We start from the raw sequence: 21,793 nt of genomic DNA on the forward strand, positions 1-21,793 counted from the left end.
GGGAATATTTTATCTACATTTTACAGTCAGAGGAAACTGAGGTTAAGTGACTTGCCCAAGGTCAAAAGACAGATTTAATGACAGGCTCAGGATCTAGCCATGAGAATATGCTGCCCTGACACTGCCTGCTACACCTTGGAGTGGGTGAGGAGTAAATGTGTCCTTCCTGCAGCATCCGAGCACTGTCGTTTGCTAAAGGTCTAATCCAAGGAAGCGCAAACAAAAATCTGCAGTGGTGCCAAGATTAGGGAAATATCTCCTCTGTGGTTGGGCTCTTTTTGTGTTGTAAATGCAGAGGCTGAAATTTCCAGAGATGTGGATGCCCAATTTCCGCTAACATTAATAAGCTGATGTGTCCAAATCCTGTAGGCAGCTTTGAAAGCCTGTTTGTGCTTTCCCTCTTCCTACTATTCAAGCATAGAGTAAGGTCAGGGCTTTCCCATACCCTCTCCCTTCTCTGCCGGTGGAAAAATTCTGGCCATACCTTCACTTACTCTGCAGTGAATGGATAATGTCACTGGGGATTGATTGATCTAATACCCACAAAAGGCCAGAGGAGAGATTCCCTTGGTTGCCACAGATACTGGATCAGGACCTTATCTTTTTATGGTACTCATATCACTCTCACTATTTTAATATCTGAACATCTTGTGGTTTATAATATATTCCACTTCCTAACTCACCCATGAGATACAGAGGTAGCATTAATCACTTAATCCCATTTTACAGATGATGAAATGAGGCACATCAGACTCCATACTCATTTCAGTCTGAACTACTCTGAGACACTCTTGGCATAGGCAAGAGGATGAGATAAGCACCTGCAGCCAGAGATTTAGACACTGTCTTAGGAGGGGATACTACAGCAAGAATGAACAGCCCTTTGGAAAGTGCCTTTTTTTACATTGACTGCAAAGGGAGCCCGGATGATGAGGTAGTTAAAATCCCTCCCTTCGAGACAGATACTGCTGGGTCAGGCGAATCCCTTCCTAAATGACTTGCCCAATGCCATGGAGAAATGTTGTGGCAAAGGAAGACATTAAGTCCCAGACACAATCACAAGGCTGTTTTCCTTGGACTGAGCTTTGATTTCAGGTAAAAGATTTTTTTTAAGGCAGGAAAAAATACTAATAAGTTTAAAACTATCAGCTTTGCTTGGATTAGTCACTGGGAATCTCAGCAGCCGGGCTCTTGAGCTCTGGCCTCTTTGACTTTCGTATGTTTAGATGTTCAGGCCCTAATGAGTTGATCTCGTTGATCTTTAGGTACCTATTCATATGCAAATCCTGGCATTCTACTTTTGCTAAATAGTCTTTGTATTAACACATGAAATAAATTTTTTAAAAAAGAAAGTCAGGCTGTGGTAAATCCTCATACTTAGGTTTGTTTGCATTTGGATAAATGATCATGGTCCCTCTTTATATGATCTTGCTGTACCCCTGTTAGGAAAAGGAGGGGGAGGGTTGGGTGGGTATTGAGAGATCCAACTTTTAATCTCTTCCACATCATTGTAAATGTTTTATCAAAGAAATGAATTGTCCAAGAACTGAGAGATAAAGATGCAAAAATATGCTAATTCCTCAATTTCCTCTTTGGCCAGATTTTTAAAATTACCACAGAAGGGTCCTCATTCTGGTGTCCTAGGTGGTTTTTCTACTAAAAAGACCAAATCTGTCTTCTAAGGCTCCAAAAACCATGGCCTGCCAGAGGGAGGATGCCTTTTCACAGCAGATTTTGCAGGTTCACGGTGCATGTGCATGTGCGAGACCTGTACATCACTGTGCCATGCCAGCACACACTCAAGAGATTTTGAGCATGAATCCTGACCCCAATAGTGAATGAAAAGCACTCAATGACTTCAAAGGGTCCGGGATTTCACCCATCATTTTTCAGACTCTGAAGCTTGCAATCATTAATGGTTTGTTCTAAAAGTGGTGGCTGCAGCGCAGTAAAGTCATATGGGAATTTCATTCAACTCTGTGACAAACTTCTACTATCTCTGTTTAAATGCTGTGTATGGTACAGTTATGTATATAATGCCTACAGTACAGTTATTTATGTATTTTTAACTAGATTAGTCACAGAGAGTAATCTGAAACACAAGAAAACTCTTGAAGGGCCTTGAAACCTACCCTGGGCACTACATATACACTTATATGTATTTATGGATGTGTGTAGGCACTTAAAACTTCCAAAAAAATCTCAGCCTTCATTTGAACAACTTGCTTGGAGTTGTAGCTGAGTTTCATTTGCTAAAGAAAAGCTGTTTAGGAGCAAATGCAGGTTGCAACAAAATGTTAGGAACAAACTGTCCAGGATCTTCTTTCACAACAATCCCACGCGCTTACAAATCTCCCTTTAAGAATAAAGTGGTAGTGCAAACACCTAATTAAAAAAACGGCTTGTATTCAGAGTTACTAATTAAAAATCCTCATGTTCCCCCGACTTTTTCCCCCCTCTGTGGAAATCTGCAAGTTATTTAATTGAAGTCCCATTTTGTCGGTGCAGATGCACGAAGTGTCTGAATCATCAAACAGATTTAGGGTGTTTTGATTGTTGTGTGTGCCTCATTGCTATTCCCAGAATGTCGAGCTGAGCTTATGCTGATCGGCAGGACTTAGAAGCATGAAACAGTAAAAGAGTCCTTTCTTCTCATCCCAGCCCCATCCCCCTTGCCCCCCTGGATTTACATTGAAACTTTGCCAATCTCAGATCGCACTCTGTCTGCTGCCTCTGCATTAAAATGGAGCTGCTTGCCTGTTTTTTTGGCCCCACACTCCATCTTCAGATTCCCCTTGGCTGCCCTAAGATGCCCCTCATGTTGCTTCAGAGAAACTTCTTTAAGAAGGCAATTTCATTTTCTCTCTATTTTTTCCGTCTTCTTCTTCTTTTTTTTTTTTTTTTTTTTTTAATAAAAATCCTTCTCTGTTTTTACATTTGTGTGCTGTGTGAAAAGAAAGGAGACAGAGGAGGAGAGAGAAGCCTGTTTTCGTCTAGAGGTGAAAACAGCCTGGTGAGCAGCAGGTGCAAAGCCCCAAAGCAGCTGCTTTCTGCTCTCAAGTTGAAGCGCCTTGGTCCCCCACCCTCCACGCCAAGAGCACTTCATATAATCCTCTCATGCAATTCACACTGTAATTGCAGATATCCAGACTGCTTGGGCTCATTTTATTATTATTTTTACTGATAACAAGATCTGCAAACAGGGGACCGGTTGCAGTAATTAGTTGTGTGTCGCTAGGCAGCTTCTGCAGAAGCAACTTGGATTCTTTTCCTTTCTTTTTCATTCTTTTTAGGGAGGGGAGGGCACGACTGCTTTGCCCCCTCCTAGCTCTCCTCTTTTTACCCCCTTGAAGGCCACTCAAAGTAGCACATGGAGAACTTTCCTGCTGGCTCTGTTAGGTCCCTTTATTATCTCGCCTGCCTCTTTCACTCCTTGAGTCGCAGGCTGTTGGATGGGTGCTAGCAATGAAGATTATTGTCTTGAGGACCAGCTTGTTTTCTCAAGGCTCTGCTTGTTACATTGCTAATTATGGGTCTATGGGATCCTTTTCTGATATTTGACTAAGTGGCATGGATTGCCGTGTAATCATTTCCCAGTGGGGAGGGGGATCTTTTTTATTATTATTATTATATACCTCTGGACAACTTTTCAGTTGCTTTTATTTAGGTAATTGCTCTTCCCTGTAATCCAGGAATTCTTATTTTTTTAATCATATTATGGATTTCACCAAACACTAGTTAACATGTTAATTACTGGTAAATACACACTTCTTTTTCCTTCTGTTCAGAGTGAATACAGATCCTATGAATGTGTTGTTTGTCATCTGTACCCCTTATGTGTTATCTCTGTCTAATAGGACACTCTTGTTTACAGAATGAAAAGACTGAACATGGACATTTGGCTCCAAACTTTTGTTTTAGATTAGGGCTTAATGAGTTTATGCCTTTTTTTTTTTTTCTGTTTTATTTTTCAAGCCAAAACATAAAGGAATAAAAATCAGTTTGATGACATAATTATTTTTAATAACCTGAACAGATTTTGCAGTGCTGAGACACCATACAAAAGCCGGGAAAATGGGATCCTTTATTTAGTTGCAGAAAGCTTGATCCAGCTGCCATGAAGTCAAGGCAAATTTTCCACTTAGTCAGAGAAACTCAAATCAGTGTGGAAGACCAGACAAGTTTCTTCCAGTGTGTCCTGGTAACACACCAAGGTCCAAATGGACAAGTGTGGTTCAGACAGAGGGGAGTGGAGTGGGGAGGAGATTCTGGTAGTATTCAGTTATTGGAAATGTTTTCAGTTTGCCTTAAAATGGTTTATTTTCCTGGCTTGTGCCAACCGTGATTTTTGCAAAGCTGTAAGTTACTGAGATCTTTCTTTTATGCTGCAGTCCCATGTTTTGATAAATAAAACTATTGCTAAACTGACCATTGCAAAAAAAAAAACCAAAAAACTTGAAAGACTCAAAAGCTCCAATAATCCCTCTGGATGAGTGCTGCTGGGAAAATGGTGCTTGGCTACAGTGACTTTAAGAAACCTCAAGTCAGATTGACACAGAACTGGAAAAGTAAAAAAATACTTTATTTTGGGTACTGAATAAGGGAATTCAGACTGAGATGTAAATGAGAACAGTCTAAGGCTGATTTAACCCGTGCCATTCTATCTAAGATGTCAAAGACTCTTTCTGGCAATGAGGAACACCCCAAAACATTGGTGCCCTCTGGGGACAACTCTTCTCATGGGCCTTGACTCATATGTCAGGATGTTGAGTTTCACACCTTTTTATGGCTTTTTCAATCACTCCAAAACTTGTGTGGCAAAAACTTTCAGCTGAGATATGCAGGCCAGCTGAGTGTTGTCAGAATCCAATGACACCACGACAATAATCCAGCCAAAACACACTGTGCTGGTGCAAACCCTCCTTATTTATTACATTGTTTTATAAAGAGATACTTGCCTGAAGAAACATAACAACTCTGAGCTCTGCAGCCTCTGGTATGTTTGCCTACAAAGTTGCATGGCTTAGACCCATTTGTTTTTAAAAATGGCTTGGTAGCCTCTTCTCAAATTTCAACCCAAAGAGCTGCTGGACTTGGAGCAAAGTAAACACAGTCCAATACTAATTCTCAGCAGTCAGTCCAAAAGTGCTTTTCCCTGGGGGGGCCAACAGGGATGTCCACAAGCTTTCAAAATAAACATAATTCAAGGTGACACTGGCACACCAGGACTTGCATTAAGGATATGTCAGAAGTAGTAAATTGCAGACCGGCAGAGTGGGAAAGAGCAGGTCAAGTGATATTGTGAAAAAAATCTGTGTTGGTTCCTATAAAACTTTCAAGCAGTTCAGTCGGTTCAGTGTAAATGCTGTTAGTTGTACAACTACGCTGAATTTAATCTACAGTGTCAAAACAGTTTGCATTCTTTGCCATTAGAAATGTGAACTTCTTAGAGACACTCCTGAAGATGAGATTTATTAGGCTAAAAAGTGACAACTCCTGGCTATTTCCTGGAGAAATGTATTATTCCATCTCAACTAAAATTAAAACAGGTCAAGTAAACAACTCTGAAAGCTGGAAAACTCAGTTTCTTGCCCATCCAATTATGCCTAGCTAGACCAGCCCGTACAATTTTCCATTATGACTGTTATGAACTGTGTGTGGTCCCCTGACTGTACCATACGAGCTGGAGCACCGGAGCACAATAAGGCATGTTAGGGGCTGTCAGCGTGTTTTAGGATCTCCTAATTCTTGTTCACTGTAATCACATTGCTGTGTACAATATAGCATTTGAGACGACCCTTTGAACAAAATTTCTTATTTACATCTATAGACTTTGGAAAAGTTCCGTTTGAGAGATAAAGAAAGTTAATTTTTTTTTTTTCATTAGATGCAATCAAAACTTTGGGTGCTAATATAGGAACTTTCTCCTTGGTCCTAGATTGTGGCCTTAACTGTGCTTAAACATTTTCATCCATGTTTATTTATGTCTGGATTTTTCTTTTTTTGTTATACTGGCCTGCTTTGCCCCGTGATCCCCTATCCTGCATTCTGGTTGCTTTGCTGTAATTAATTTGTTTACTCTTTCAGTGCTGCTTGAGTAGAACACTGTAAAATCTTCTTAAGCACCAAAGTACCTCCAGCTCTTAAAGAAGAATCTATTTTTTATTTAAATCAAAGCAATACAATCCAACCAGCTTCTCATTCTCTTGCTCCTCCCAATGCACACATACTTTCCAGCAGTTACGAAACTGTAGAACCATCCTACAGAAAACAGCTCATATTTTCATCTCAGCACTTACCAGCTTTTTTAATAGTGCAGATGGGCTGCAAGAATAATCCTTCCACAGCAAATCAGGAAGTTATGGCACCAGCTTGGGAAAACAGTGACAGGAAGCAGCAGCACAAGCAGGATTTTCCAAAGGTGAGAAGTCCCTCGTCACCTGCAGGAGTATGGAAGATATTTCAGAAAGGCCAGCAAAAAAGGAGGAGTAAATGTCTCATTTGGCACAGTCACAACTTGGTGCCAAGGGTCTGTGAAGGGTAGTGTGCTCAGGCTGGGAGCAGGGTGGGATGTTCTAACTACTGGGAGATGTCTGCAGTGGTGGGAAGGGTGCAGGGGTCCCTGGGCAAGCATGCCTTGTCTCATTTTGGACACCACTGCATAGAAGGACAGGGCTTCACCTCAGCCAAGGTGGCGTGAGTCCTGCAAAGCAGGAATGGCATCCATAATCACGTTAATTACAGTCATTGAAATATCATGAGGGAATAAGAAAGACTCTGTATTCCAATGTGTGTTGGAATCAGCCCTTTCCCTGCAGGTTAAAAGCACTATAGTGTGGACTGCATGAGGGAGGAGCTGCTCGCTTGTCCCCTCCTTTAACTCCTTAAGGTGTCAGAGTCAGTTACCCTAAGAGATCTCCTCACATGCCACTTGTGCTTTAAGTGTCTCCTCCATAGCTGGTCCTTTGTCCCCATATCACCCACTCATTAAGTATCAAATGGCCAACCCAGATCCTAGTCAACTCTGGTCTTTGTGATTATTTCAGTCAAAAATACCTTTGGGCTTTGCCTCTCACTTAGGAGGATAAATCTACAACAATTGTCCCACCAAACAACTCAAAAGGGTGGGCAATAACTCGCTCACCAGGATGCTGACCCCACCCTCAACTTCCTGCTGTGGGAAGAGTTCTGGTGTCCCCAACCTGCCTGCATCTCTCTGCTGGCATTGCTATGGCATCAGGGAAACCGGTGCTTGCATAAGTCCTGCTCCGTGCCCAGAGCTCTGGGACTCTGTAATAATGCTACAAGATGTAACTTAAATAAGAGCAGTATGTGGGCAGGCAGACACCACCCAGTGATTTGCATGTGCAAATACTTGTACCAAATTTAAAGGCTGCTTGTGAAACTAAGGCTGTAAGTATAGCTAAGGCTTGAAAGCAGTAAAAACCACCATTAAAGCAGTCCATTAAAGCACAATTACACACAACAATAACACACCTAACTGCTGTGGGCCCAATACAGCCATTCCCAAACTAGTCTGAAAGATTTCATATGGCAGGTTTCACATTTTGTGCAACTGTGCTCTACTGGTTTTATCTCTGTATGTATTAGAGCAGCACTGGAAAAACCCAGGTAAAGCTGGGGCCACATCCTGGTAGTCAACATAAAAAGTCATAGGAAGATATAGTTATCTTAATTTCAGCAAATTTAAATAGACACAGGAGGGGAAAAAAGTGGGAAACAAAAATGGGTTAAGGCACTTGCCAGAGGTTATAAATTAGGTCAATACCCAGGGCTTTAGAGCACTGGTCCAGTGACACATCCACTGCACAGCCCTGCCTCACGCTGACCCAAACACTGAGAGTTTGGTTTCCTCCCGTCTGCACAACACTTAAGACACCTACTAATTTTCTACTCTCACCAGCAATGAGGACAAAGGGCAGATGACTGGATTTTGTTCCTCTGTGGCTGCCAGCTTTTCAAAGCCCTTCCACAAGCTTGAATAACATGTGTTGCATCTGGAGTTCTGAGGGCCATATTTTAAAGGGCTCACCAGCCGGCAGCTCCTCCGGGAACACTGCCGGGAAGCAAACACCAGCCAGATGTTCAAAATAGCTCAGTACCAACTTGCTGAGACCTTTGGCCATTTACCATGGGGTCTGAGAGAGAACAGAACAATTTTGAAAGTCTGCAAAATGTAGTGTACTGGGTATTTTTAAAATAAATGTTCTTCAAGATCTAGTACTTGTAAGCCAAATATTTAGTGAGCCTTGGTAGCTCAGCTTTGGGCAATCTGGTTATAAAGCTCACCGATCTATGGAAAAAGGAACTGTTTTGCTTTACGAATGGAAGTGCACAAATTCTATGCCATGATTAAAGAGCTTTTTAAAAAATTGCAAATAGTAACAATTTTTGGAGACACGTAAAAGGCCTACTCCATTCCCCCACAGTTTTGTAATGGGATCCTGTTTTCCTTAGAATCATAGAAATTATTAAGTGGGAAAAAGATCTTTAAGATCATTAAGTCCAACCATTACCCAGCACTGCTGAGTCCTCCTCTAAACCACATCCCTAAGCACTTCCTCTACACATCTGCTAAATACCTCCAGGGATGGTGACTCCCCCACTTCCCTGGGCAGTGCTTGACAACTCTTTCAGTGAATAAATGTTTCCTAATATCTAATCTAGACCTTCTCTGGTGCAACTTGAAGCTATTTCTTCTTGTCTTATCTCTTGTTCCCTGGAGAAGACGCTAATCCTCACCTGGCTACAACCTCCTTTCAGGGAGTTGTAGAGAGTGAGAAGGTCCCTCCTGAGTCTTATTTTCTCCAGGCTAAACACCCCTAGCTCCCTCAGCTGCTCCTCACAGGACTTGCGCTCCAGATCCTTCCCCAGCTCTGTTTCCCTTCTCTGGACTTGCTCCAGCCTGTAAATGTTTTTCTTGTAGTGAGGAGCCCAGGACTGGACACAGGGCTTGTGAGGTGTGGCCTCACCGGTGCCCAGCACAGAGGACGGTCACTACCCTGGTCCTGATGGCCACACTACAATGGCCCAGATGCCATTGGCTTTCTTGGCCACTTGGGCACACACTGGCTGATTCTTACCCATAAACACCAACCCTATCATCACCATCATTAAGCTCTAGACAGTTAAACCACTCCCTAATACACAGAGCTACTCATGGCCTCTCCTTCCTCGCTTGTCCCTTCTGAAGAGGTTACAGCCATCCACTGCAGCCCTCCAATTGTGTGAGTCATCCCACCATACTTCCATGATGGCAAGGATGTCATAGTCTTCCTGCTGCACCATGGCTTCCAGGTCCTCCTGTTTGTCACCCATGCTGCCTGCACTGGTGTCCCTCAAATACTTGTGTGCCTCCCCATGCCTTATCTGCTGAGAGCCTGGGGACCTACACCCATCTCATGTATCAAACAGAAGGGTGGCTCCCAGTGTTAGCAGTGCCCACACTCACTTGCCCCATGTCAAAGCCAAACTCTTTAGCTTTTAAGTGCTTTTATTCATTTTTATAAGCCAAGAGTGACATGTTCACCAGAGTTCATCACAGCTCTATTTCTCCCCAGCCCCCCCCATTTAATTTTAAGAAGGGGCCAGCCCCAATATTTGAAACTTCTGCTCCATTTCTTTCCATTCTCTTTTTCTTCCTTCCTTCCTTCCCCCTCGCCCCCTCCCTCCATCTCCTACTCTGTCCCCTTCAGAAGCCCCCAGGATGACACCGCTCATTGATGCTTCTCCTTCATTAGCATTTCAGCAACTTGGCTCAGTAGTTTCAGAGACAATCCGTCATGAGAAAACTGAAGAATGTGCCCCATTTGCATGATTCTGTGCCAGAATGCAACTTTTTCTCAGCTGTTCATTGTGTAATTTCCCCTTGAGCCTTCAACTTTCCCATGAAGTCCCAGAAATCATATTATAGAATTCCAGACCAGCTGCAATGCTCCAAAGATTAGTTTTATGGACATTTTAACCAATCTCACAGCTCGACAAAGAGAATCACATACATAAGAAACATGGTTTTACTTTCTGTTGTTAGGAAAGGCAATGTGCCTACTTGAATAAAGTCCTTTGAAACTACAAGAAGGAATTTATGCCCCATGATGAGAATGATCCAATAACTGTTGTGAATCCTTAGGCATATTTTTAACTTCCACTTGTACTGCCTTAATTATTTTATTCCTCTTACAATTAAATGTTTGTAATCCATTTTGAGAGTCTTTCTGAAATGAATGGATATGCAAACAACTTGATTGAAATGCTCAGTGCATATGACTAAAAGTTACTGGCTCTCACACATCAGCAGAACAAATCAAGCTTTTCGTTAGTTGGTTTTAGAAATCAAAAAGTGGATTATAAAAAAAGACAGGCAGATAAAACCTGCTTCTAATTACTTTCTAGAGGGCATCTGAGTTTGTAGAAATAGAAGAGTTTATTATATGAAAAGTAAGCAAGGAACTGAAAATTGGTGTGAAGCAATCAAACTACTTTGTCAATTAAAATGTATCCCATTAGGAAAATTAGGCACCTGTTCCACAAAAGTTAGACAATGGAGCATGGGAGGAGAACACTGCATTTTAACAATCTGGTTGCTAATTAAATTCTTTACTTTTTCCTATGTATGCCAATAACTATCATTTTTCCCATGTCATTTTTAACCTACTGAAACAGAACTCATTTTTAATTATTCTGCCTCTTAAAACCAGCAGATCTCTTCAATGCTTTCAGAGCCAGAGCATATAAAATACAAGCATTTAGATAAATATTTTAAATACTGTCTGGAGACTTTTTAATACAGATTTTTGTTGTCCCCCCCCTCCCCCTGTCAGTGGGGTTGGCTGTGTGAAAACCATCTTTGCTGACTCAGGTAAATATATGAAACAAACACAGGGACACACTCACACTATGGTGAGTGTATACTTATATATATCCTTGCATTGTGTGTGTATATATATATATATATATATATATATAGTGCAAAAATCCTATGGAATTAAAGCTTGCCAAGATTAGGACTTCTTAAACAGATAAATTAGGGTTCTTCCAATGTGAAAGATAGGGTTGGGTTTTTTTTGGTGAGAAGCTCACACGGTGATTAGAGTGAGGTTGTGGAAGATTTCATTAATTATAGGTGACTGGTTTTCCTCTCAGAGGACAGCTCAGGTCCCCCAGCTCCCCCTTGGCAGCTCATCTTAAATTGTTGTCTAACCTTTCTCTTAATTCAGCTCATCTTGAGCTGATGGGAACTGCTTTCATTCCACCTCTTGTGGAGGTAATGAAACAATCTTCTTATTCACTTGGTTCCTCTGAGCCAGTGACACACAACAAAAAACCCAGGGCCCTGATTAATGGCCGCTAATTAGCAATGTTAATGACCAGGTGTCCAAGAGCATGGCCAGCTTCTCTCAGCATGGAGTGATCCCTCAATGAGGGCCCTGCAAATCCAGCCCCAGTGACCCTTCCCCTCAGCTGCCAGTAATGAAGCTGAGCTCTCTCATTACACCCAGGAGAGGCTCAGGGGGAGGCCCAGGCCTTGAGAGCCAAACCCTTTCCTTCGGCTCTAGTGGGCCTTCCATTAATTAAGGTCAGCATTTTTGCTCTCCATCCCCCCCAGCCTCAGCCTTTTCCCCCTTAAAAAAAACCAACAAAACAACACCAAAAATCCCCCAACCCTCAAAGGTAAAAGATTTAGATGAAGGAAGGCTTAGTTTTTTCAGCTTTCTCTGCTTTCCCAGTGAAAAAGGTGCTTTTTCCCAGAGTGTTCAGGCTGCTTGCAGCCCCTCTTTCCCCTCGTGTTTTGAGCCCTCTGGATCCAGCTATGGACTGAGGGAAATCTTCACTGGATGCAGTTGCTCTCTGCCAAGCCTTCTCTTCCACCTCACAGTGAATAAGTACTTGTAAGAGCTCGAAGATGGAGAGATATTTGCGCTGGCAAAGCAAAAAAACCATGTATATCAGCCAAAAACCCAAATGCACATCTCCACAGCTCAGGCTGGCCACACAGAAATGTATTAATATATTATTTCTCATCAACACTTTTGTTATGCTTATTATTCTTAATTTTAGACACATAAAAAGTGAGTTTCAACATAAACAGCAAGTAAAATATGCTCCTTTGGCTGCAGTTTGTAACTCCTTTCCTGCAGCAGCTCGAAGTGGAGGCGCTGTCTGCTCTCTGCCTGTGGGCTTGGGACAGCAGAAAGGGGAATTCTCCCTGTCCAGCTGTGGCCCCAGCCTGGGCTGCCAGCTGCTGCCCGAGCCTCTGATCATCATGACACAGCCCTTGTCTGTCAGGACAGGCTGGGGGGGATGGCAAGAGTTTTTAAGTTCTATAAATTGATCTTGATTTTGGCGGGAGGGAGCCTTTACAGGATGGGAGATGTTTTATCAGTGTGCATGCAGCACATGGCTACAAAAAAAGAGCCAAATGTTTAAAGAAATACAGAACTGCTTCATTTTTGCTTTTGCTTTCATTTTGCTTAGCAAATGTAGTGATATATGAGCAAGGAAATACTTGTAGTGCACCTGCCTGCAGCCTGTGTGGTAAGGCTGAGCACTTCTGGAGTTTCCAGAAACTTCAGAAGTTGACTTTATTAGCTTAAACTTTGACAGTGCAAATGTTTTCTTTTAGCTGGAAGAATATTACTACAAGTTTCTAATTTTTTCCAGTTGTGCACTGTGAAACGAAGGCACAAAATTAACATGCACTGAAAGGGAGTAGTTAAGGGAGCTGATGGGACGATAGGAAGCTTTTTACTCTAGGTCACATCTTGAGCTGGAAGTGACAGAAAGTTAATACTGCAAGAATGCCATTTGGTGGCTGTTCTAAGATAAGGGGGAGCCAAGCTCAAGCCTTAATGTGTTAATGCCTTCACAAGTGCATTAACAGTAGTTGGGGACGTAGCTGGACACCATACTGCACCAATTGTTTTCCTATAAATCCTTAAGGGGGTGATTTCCATCTAACTGTGTAATACTGTCTCCTTCCAAATGACAATTATTCTCTGCTCTCTTGACCATCTGGGAATTACAGCAGTGACTAACATGGCAAATTAATATCAGGGTGATAATGCATTTGGATTTCTCCAGTACAATTTAATGAGTTACAGAAAAGAAAAGGTGCTGCCTTTTGACATGGCTGGATGCTCAGGCACAGGAGGTGACACTCCAGTGACAAGGCTACACTCCAGCTTCTATGCATAAATAAATTATTAAACTTTTCATTCTTGCCTCGAGACAGTTTTACTGGCACCCAATTTGACTAGAGAAATATCTTGCAAGATACTCTGGTTCATTCCCTGTTGATTAGTTGCTCTCCATGGATCCTTGGACTTTCTAAGCAGATGCAGCCTTGAAATTGTGCTGCTTTCACCTTGCACACAGCAGGTTATTCAGTAAGGACCTGCTCTGGCTCTGGCTTGCTTCACCTGAAACTGTAATCCTACAGTGGGTCAGCTGTCTTTTAAAAGGTGTTTTTGAACCTGACATGGATTTTGAATGAAGGTTTACATCTATTCCCTATCCAGAAGATTGCATTGACTGTCATTATAGATATGAAAGGTTCAGTTGCCTGCTCTCCCAGAGACCTCCTCAGAGATTTTGGGTAAGTTACTTATGGCCAATGAAGGTTGCTACTGAAAAGATGATATAATGATGGTGAGTGCATCAAAAATAAAAATGAATTTAAAAAGCTGATTGAAAACAAAACCCACCCAAAACCCAAAACCAAACCAGAATAAAAATTAGCCTGACCCTTAGCTTCCTGTGAAGAGTCATAACACCATTGCCTTTATTTTCTGAATTCAAGACAGACTGAAGCAAGGACTGACCCTTCATGTGCATTTCTGTGGCATCAAAATCCTATGGGAAACCAGTGGCAATTGAGGGCTTTAGCTACATGACATAAAGAAGAACAACTCAGTTTTCAAAATATCGTTCACTCCTTGTAACATCATTTCTAGCACCATGCTGTTCACACAGCCATGAAGAGCAAAGCAACTCCTGCAAACTGTAAGAGCTTTTGTAACTCCATCCTACACATCTAATTGATCAGCTATGCCAAAAAGAACAAAAGTCTTTCTATAGCTATAGTTATTCTATTACAGGTTATGCAGATAAGACTACAACTAGAGCCAGACACATTTTTGTCCAGATAAACCTTTTCCACTGACAAATACACATGATCACAAACTTTTCGTGAATGGGCATTGAGTTCATCTCTTTTCTAGCTACAAGTCTGAAAATGTTTTCAATCTAAATTTACTTGCAGTTAATTAGAAAAGTCTAAGAAGCTTCAAACTGTGAAATATGAAATTTTTTTTTCAGTGTTTTAGTTAATCAAAATTTTGCCAAATTTTCACTTCAGGCTTTCACCTCTGTTATTGCATACACACCCCTGTTATTGAAGAACCAGTTACCTGAACATCTTCACTGGCCTCCCTTCTGCCTCCTGGAAGCTTCTCCTTTCAGGCAGTGGCTGTAATGCCTTTTAAAAATATCATCAAAAGTATTTCCTTCCTTACATTAGAGCATTGCTGAAGCCATTGCTTAAATAAAACAACCAGAACTCTGACTGCTCATTATCTAGTGGTAGTTCATTTATGAAGAAAATAGGGATCAAAAGCAAAGTTTTGCCTAGTTCCAAACTTTGACAGGCATTCGGACACAGCTTCTGTTCTGTGTCCCACAGGGAAGGAAGAAATGAGAAACTCATGAAAGCAGTGACCATCACGGGGACCAAATCCCAATCACTGATGCCAAGGAAGTTCTGAGACTGACTCATGTAACAATGAGCTAGACCCTTTGGAAGATGAGACCTACATGGAGTTGTGAAATCAGCTGACAATAAAGATGCTCATTCTCCTTACACCCATACTGTCCCTGTTATGTGCCATATTCTGTTTAGTAAACTCTTCAGCAACAGCAAAAATAAGTCTCCAAAACTACTGAAATCTTGGCACTGGCAATATTTTGCTTTTATTCCATCTTGGTTTATGCCTGCTATAAAGTCCCAGTAAGGATAAATCTGAGGAGTGCACAGCAAGCATAGAGTTTGGGATAAATGTTTTGATTGCTGAGTTAAATTCTTGGTTTATCTGACAATTTACTTTGCAACTACACTTTTTCAGGATTTTATGGATGATTTTCCAGTTGCTTTTTCTAATCACTTTCCATTACAATCTTTTGCCTGTTTTCCCCATTGAAAAATGGACGTGGAATTACTTTTTCAATAAGACAAGGTGGAAATTCATTTGGTAATGTTTGCAAAGCAGTTTGCAATGACTGGTTTGTAGCTGTGCTAAATACAATGTACTATTAATAAAATAATTAAAGAAAAATAAATAAGGAAGGAATTATGTGGATTCTGATAAAAGGCAACTAGTAACAAGGGAAGAATTTTGCCCATTATTGGAGCACATAGCTCCATAGGCAAATTAAAGCAAAGGCCCTGTCCTCAAAGTTTTGGGCAATCCAGGCTACATAATTGATTTGAGAAGAGCTACTCCAGGCTACTGTGTAATTACAGAAGTATTCACTCTTCTGGCTCCCACTCTCCTTGTCATGTTCTACCTCATTGCCCTTTATGCTAAAGCAAGCCTTTGTTGATGAGGGAACGGAAGCAGTAAGGACAAATAAAGCAATTAGCAGGTAGGGGGAATGCTACCACTGTTTAAGGATAACACACAGCTTGTATTGGGACGTTTATTAAGTAGAAGTCTAGAGCCTGCAGGCCAGAAAGAAAACACAGGTAATCCAGAAAAAAATCCAAAATTTTAAAAAGACCCTTTCTCTTATGTATGTAGTATTCAAGAAATCTTGGCAGGAAATAAACATTTTCAAATAGTCTATACAAAACACCCATGATGATTTTACTTAATATATTTTTAGTGGCTTTCTAATTCTAATTTCTAATTCCAGCTTTCTAATTTTACTTTTTTAAAAACCAGAATCTCATCACAAGAGCGCTCTTCTCTCCTGTTTCATGTGTGCATTGGCAGTAAGCAAACACCAATTTTTGAAGGGCTAAAATCTCATTTAAAGTTGCTGCAGAGCCAGCCAGGAGAGGGAGCCAAGACCTCGAACAAACCTTTCTTCCTGGCTCTCTGACACCCTGGGAAGGAAGCTGAGCCATTTTGGCCAGGGCTCCTCTGTGCTCACAGGGCTTGTATGAATGCATTGCATGAGGAGGGGACAAAAGTGACTGGGAAAAAAAAAATTACACATGGAGTCCCCAGGCGTCAAATGTTGGATGACTCATGGTATAAGGGAAAGAAGAAAGCAGAAGGATAAATGAGGACCAGTGGAAATGAGCAGTACTGTAGTTCCTCACTCATCAGGAGACCAGGACTGGAGATTGTTACAGTCCATGGACTCTGGTTCTCTTCATAACTCATTATCAGTTGAATTTGAGATAGGTATGAAGAAAATAATAGATTTTCTGCTGAGTGTGGTGGACTGAGATCATGGATGGTCTAAACTCAGATCAGAACTGCAACCCCAGGCACTGCAATGCGCTGAAGTGCTGCTGCTCCTCCAGTGCTTGGGTGGAGTTTGGGTTCTGATCTCCAGAAATAAGTCTAAATTACCCTTTATCTCCATAATACACCAGTCCAAGGTGGAAGGCCATTGCATGGAAAAAAAAAAAAAAAAGAAAACAGAGAACATGTAGAACATGAGAGGACAAAATAACCATGTTTTTAACTTTTAAGAGAAGAAGTATTAGAAATTAGGAGGATCATTTCATTCAGGGCAATTTTTCATATTTTTCCAGCTGAAAAACTGGAAGAAAGGAGAAGATTCTAAGCCCAATTTAATTTAATCTCATTTTTTTCCATTTCCAAGTTTTCAGTATTTATAAATATAATTTCCCTTCATTTTCTTCCAGTAAAATAAACGACATTGAGACCAGTCTGTAATGGAGAAAGCAATCATTAGAAAAATTTAAAAATTCTTTTTTGCTAACTAAACTGAAAACTGTATTTCAAACTAAAACAAAAATGGCTTCATTTTGACTCCTTTGTCCTCAAACTTTACTTTGAAATGATAAAATGTTGAAGTGTACACTTCTGGCATTTTTTTCTAAAAATCTTTAGGAATTTCATTTTTCTTCAAGCATTTTAAACATTTTTAATTATTGCAATTGCTACAATCATTTATTTGTAGACTCAGATAACAAATTAGTTCCTCAAATTGATTTTTTTACTATATGGTTTTGATTTCTTTTTGCTCATAGTGCAGATACCAACTTCTCAGAAGTGCATCCAAAATAAATTAATCATGAATAGTGACAAACTGAATTGAAAACAAAGAGAATTTTTTGTTATTTTTTAACTATTCCTATCTTACAGATCAAAGTATTTGGATCGGAGACAAACACGTTATACTTTATTTCCTGAACTACTTTCTCTTTCTGGAAGCCTGGCAGCATTTCTTCAGGCACTTCACCCAAGCTTTGAAATGGTGAGGTTATCCAGATCCTCCAACAGGAAGTGAGGGATCAGCTTGGAGATGTTTCTGAACATCAACCCCAAGAATAGAAATCAGTGGAGAAACTTCTCACAGCTCTTTTCTGGAAGCTCAGGGGAAACAAGTTAATATCTGTGCCTAAAGTTAGATGCCAGGAGCATTTTTTACTCCTTCTGGTCTCTGCAGAGCAAGATCTTCCTCAAGCAACACTGATACCAATCTGCAGAAGAGAAGACTGAGGCACATGGAGAGGCAACTCTGCATGGAAATGGTTGGCTGGAGACCTGAACCAGATACCTGAAATCCCATTCTGGTGCTCTCTCCTTGAATCACAATGTGCTGGGGTGCAGGGAAATCTGCCTTGCTACGCTTGCTTTGTACATAAACACACAAGTTAATTTCCCAGACTTTAGAACCTGGCCACGTGCTGCAGAACTCTATGGATTATTGTGTTTCCAACAAGTGGGAATAAAAGCTAGAGCCTGCTGTATGAATGACTGCAGACTGTGTCCTGTCAGTGGCTGCGTGGCAGTGGCAGAGGCAATATCATGAATCCCCAGAGCTATCCTGTAAATCTTTGTTAAGTCAGGGGGAGTTTCAGGTCTGTTATTAAATGTTCAATTACAATCTGCAAGCAACAACAGAAGCAAATTGATAAAAATAGGGTAGGAGACAATAGATTTCAAGCAAAGGAAATCACTAAAATATGTTTTTGTAGAGAGTCTGGAGTAATATGAATAATGAACAAATTTGTAAAAATCAAAGTCTATTTGCAGATGAATAATAAACAGGGAAAAGGGCAGGACTGGCTGAATGAATTATGCATTATGAATCATTTAACAAGCATCAATATCTATAAAGATAATGGTTCTAATGTAAATAACAAGCTTTAATATTTATGCAGCCTTAATAGTCTGGGGAGTCTGTAATGACAGCTAAGAATTATACCTCCCCTCAGTGTTTTTCAATGGAAAACAGGTTTATCACAGTGTCACAAACCCAACACAGTTTCATGCTAGGTTTGATACACCCTTAACTCCACTTTGGACCCCGTCTGCCCTAATGCTGGAGTCTGGACAGAACCACCACTTCTAATTGACAGCAATGCCATGGCAATAAAATCAGAGCCTTCTGAGCTAGATATCACAGAGCATTCAAACAGTGACAAAGCTGGCTATTTCACTTTCTGCTTTGAGATAAGGATCTCTGTACCAACTTAGTGCAATCTCAGCAGCGAGAGGAGAAATGAAATGAAAAGTGCCTTCCCCTCCCCTCCGTGCACACAGTTCTGTGTGGGAACAGGAGAGGCCCCAGAAAGACCTGTGCAATCACAGCTGGGCTGTTTGTTGCCTGGCCCTGTGCACAGTCACACCTTGTTGCTCCTCTGCCACAAGAAAGGGCCACCCAGCCCAGCAGTCCCAAGGCAAAGGCAGAAAGGTTTCCATAATTCCTGTGTGTCATTCTCACCTCACGGAAGTGCCAATGTGCCAGCATGGGCACGACCCTGCCTGGGCTCCCACGGCTGACAGCAGTGCCAAAAGTCAGGGAGTGACTGGGAAGGGATTGGGTTTCTCTACCCCCTTTTTGTTAAACTGAGGTTACATCACAGGAAAAATTGTTTATTCACAGGAGCAAAAGCAGCTGAATGCAGCACCATGCACCCAGCCCCTGATCATGGCAGCAGAGGGCCCAGTTTTCCCAACCATTCTTTCTCTTTCAGAGCAAGAACACTGATTCCTAAAGAATTTTCACACAGACCTTGGGGAGACAAGGTTGCCATGTCCATTTTCCTTCTGTGTGGCCATGGATTTCTGCAAAACCTGCTTACTTGGAGGTCTGATCTGGTACTTGGAGGTTTAATCCCCGGCTCTTAATTCAGATGCAAAACTGGCACATACTAAGGGTGACGCTATATTGAATTGCATAGAACCTGCAAAATATGTTGAGGGTTTTTTTAGAAATAACTTGACCTGCAGGATATTAATATAATGGCAACTACCCCTGCAGGATATAAAACTGGCACTGACTCTAAGAACTTCCATTAGTGTTGTAGGTTTCTAGGCCCAGTAATGGTCATTTCATCTGAACATGTGGAAATAAAACCAAACCATAATAGGACTTAAAAAGCATTCAATGCATATTTGTCCATAAACACATCATATAAATAAAAACTCTTTTTAAAAAAAAGTGCCAAATGAATCAATGTGTATTCTATTACGGAATAACAATATCCCTTACCACATGTGTTGCTGAAGCAAATAACTTTAGCTGGTACAATAGTATTTTCCATTTTGTGGTACAGTTTATATTTTGATCTATTGATTAAGGACCTGCCCCTGAGGAAGTTAATGACAAGAGTTCCCCAGGCTTAAAAGAAGGAAAAATGTGTAAATGATTTGGCTGCAAATAAGGAAACAAATGTATTTCTCCTCCCTTTCTCCTAGCGAGAGTGAATACTGAATACAAAACCAGTTGAAGACAGTGGAAAGATTTGCTCTTTACTTCAGCAGCTGGAAGTAAGTTTTGGATCTGGCCCCTAAGCATGTATGCGTGAGATAAATTTTGGCACTACTGGAAACCCTACCTCATACCTCCCACTGTGAACATGTCATCTTTCTATGTGCTCATGCATGCCAAAGCTTTATCTCTTTTGAAATATTGCCCAGAATCAAGCTATGTTTACTCAAGTAATAGGAGATTCACTTATATGCAATAATTTCTTCAATGGAGAGGCTGTCTTTCCACAGTTGTACTTTGGACTTTGTTCCTAGTTTAGCTTCTGTTTTTCTAACTTGATGTTTTTATCCAGGTTTGACAAGAGGGTTGGATTTTTGTTGGGTTTTTGGTTTTAGTTTTTTTTGAAGTTACACACCTGGAATTAGCTTTTCCTGCCAAGAATTACAGTGCACCTGGAAGTACTAAATCATTTAAATCTGTTTTTTAGTGGTTTTGTACAATGGAATTGCATGTCTTTAAATCTTTCTTACCTTTTGCAAAACTAAATTGCAACTCTAGACAGAACATTTTATGAGTATGTAGATAGTGATATCATGAGATAGTTGTGCCCTACTAGTGTCTGCCTCTAAGGATCCCAGAGGCAGTTAGCTGAGAACTACATCTCCGGGTTTCTTTCCTCTGCGGTGGCTCTGCTTACCTACATAACATATGGAAATGTGAGCATACACTTACAGCAGATTGTTTGCTATGTTTACACCAGTTCTAACACTAATCCCCATTAATGTTTGATATTGCTCCCAAAGAGTTTAAATAAATGTCAGGCCTCAGATCCATTGCATACGTGTTAGGCATCGTATAAACTTCAGGTAGAAAGATACTGGAACACTATGGGGTGCCCTTTTTTTTAACATTACTTTTACTGACTGGATTAACCACATCAGTGTATGCAAAGCCCTGCTACTTTCATGATTTCTGTCATCACATTTAAGAGTCCTATTTTCAAGAAAAACATAAGCCAGTTTCACATCACCTTAAGAGTCCAGTGTCTTGCTTCTGCTCTCAGTTACTTCCATTTATCAAATGTGTGTGTGAGTGCAAAGTGAAAGAACAGCCAGATGCACACAAACATAAAACTTTCTTCCCCTCTGTTAAAGAATATCAGACACAGCCATACTAGTTGCACTTTGCTGCAGAACAATAACCACCAGGGTCATGGCATAGTTTGCCCCAGGCTGTGTAGCCCATCCAGCAGCAGCCTGGGTGCCTTAACTTGCAAGAAAATATTTAACTGCTGTGCAGAGAGATGTGCAAGGGAACACCCTGCGGACCACAGAAATGACAAGTGCCAGGCAGATTCCCAGCTCAAACTGCTCCTTTTCCCAATATGAGCTGTATGTGCTTACTGGGACTTTATTTACTTTACAGTAGAGACATCTAGAGACCTTCATTCTTAGCCCACCACGTGGACACTGAAGATGGTCAGGCCTCCTCTGTGCCAGGCATTCCCTTTCTCTCTCACCTTCCTTTCCCAATTTGATTATTTTACATGAGGCTGTTTCTCATGCTGATTTTTTTTTTTTAATTACTGTTTCAGAGGCTCAGCTCTGAGGCTGCAAAGCATTCCTATCCACCACCACCACCTCTATCAGACATATTTGGGAATGCAACCACTTTGCATTTAGAAGACTGCTTCTCATTATGTTTACATAGTGCCCAGTTCAACAGGACCCTGATCTTAGCTGAAGACTTTCTGAAACCCTTGTATTGTCATACAGGCAATAGCAACAATATTCAGCTACAAAAGTCACCAGCACAAACGAGCAACACTGTGGGAGAGTGCCTGGGGACAGCAGTCAAG

At 41.1% G+C, this 21,793-nt stretch overlaps 1 long non-coding RNA gene across 1 annotated transcript in view; it reads left to right on the plus strand.

The window, feature by feature from the left end:
- Positions 1 to 1,006: 1,006 nt before the first annotated feature.
- The window catches only part of LOC125330882, a 51,183-nt gene continuing 30,396 nt past the window's right edge, over positions 1,007 to 21,793 (plus strand). The window contains exon 1 of the long non-coding RNA XR_007205751.1: positions 1,007 to 1,095. This is a non-coding gene — a long non-coding RNA (uncharacterized LOC125330882). The remainder of the gene's footprint in view (positions 1,096 to 21,793) is intronic.

This window comes from Corvus hawaiiensis, chromosome 10, assembly GCF_020740725.1.
Source record: "Corvus hawaiiensis isolate bCorHaw1 chromosome 10, bCorHaw1.pri.cur, whole genome shotgun sequence".
Taxonomy (NCBI): Eukaryota; Metazoa; Chordata; class Aves; order Passeriformes; family Corvidae; genus Corvus; species Corvus hawaiiensis.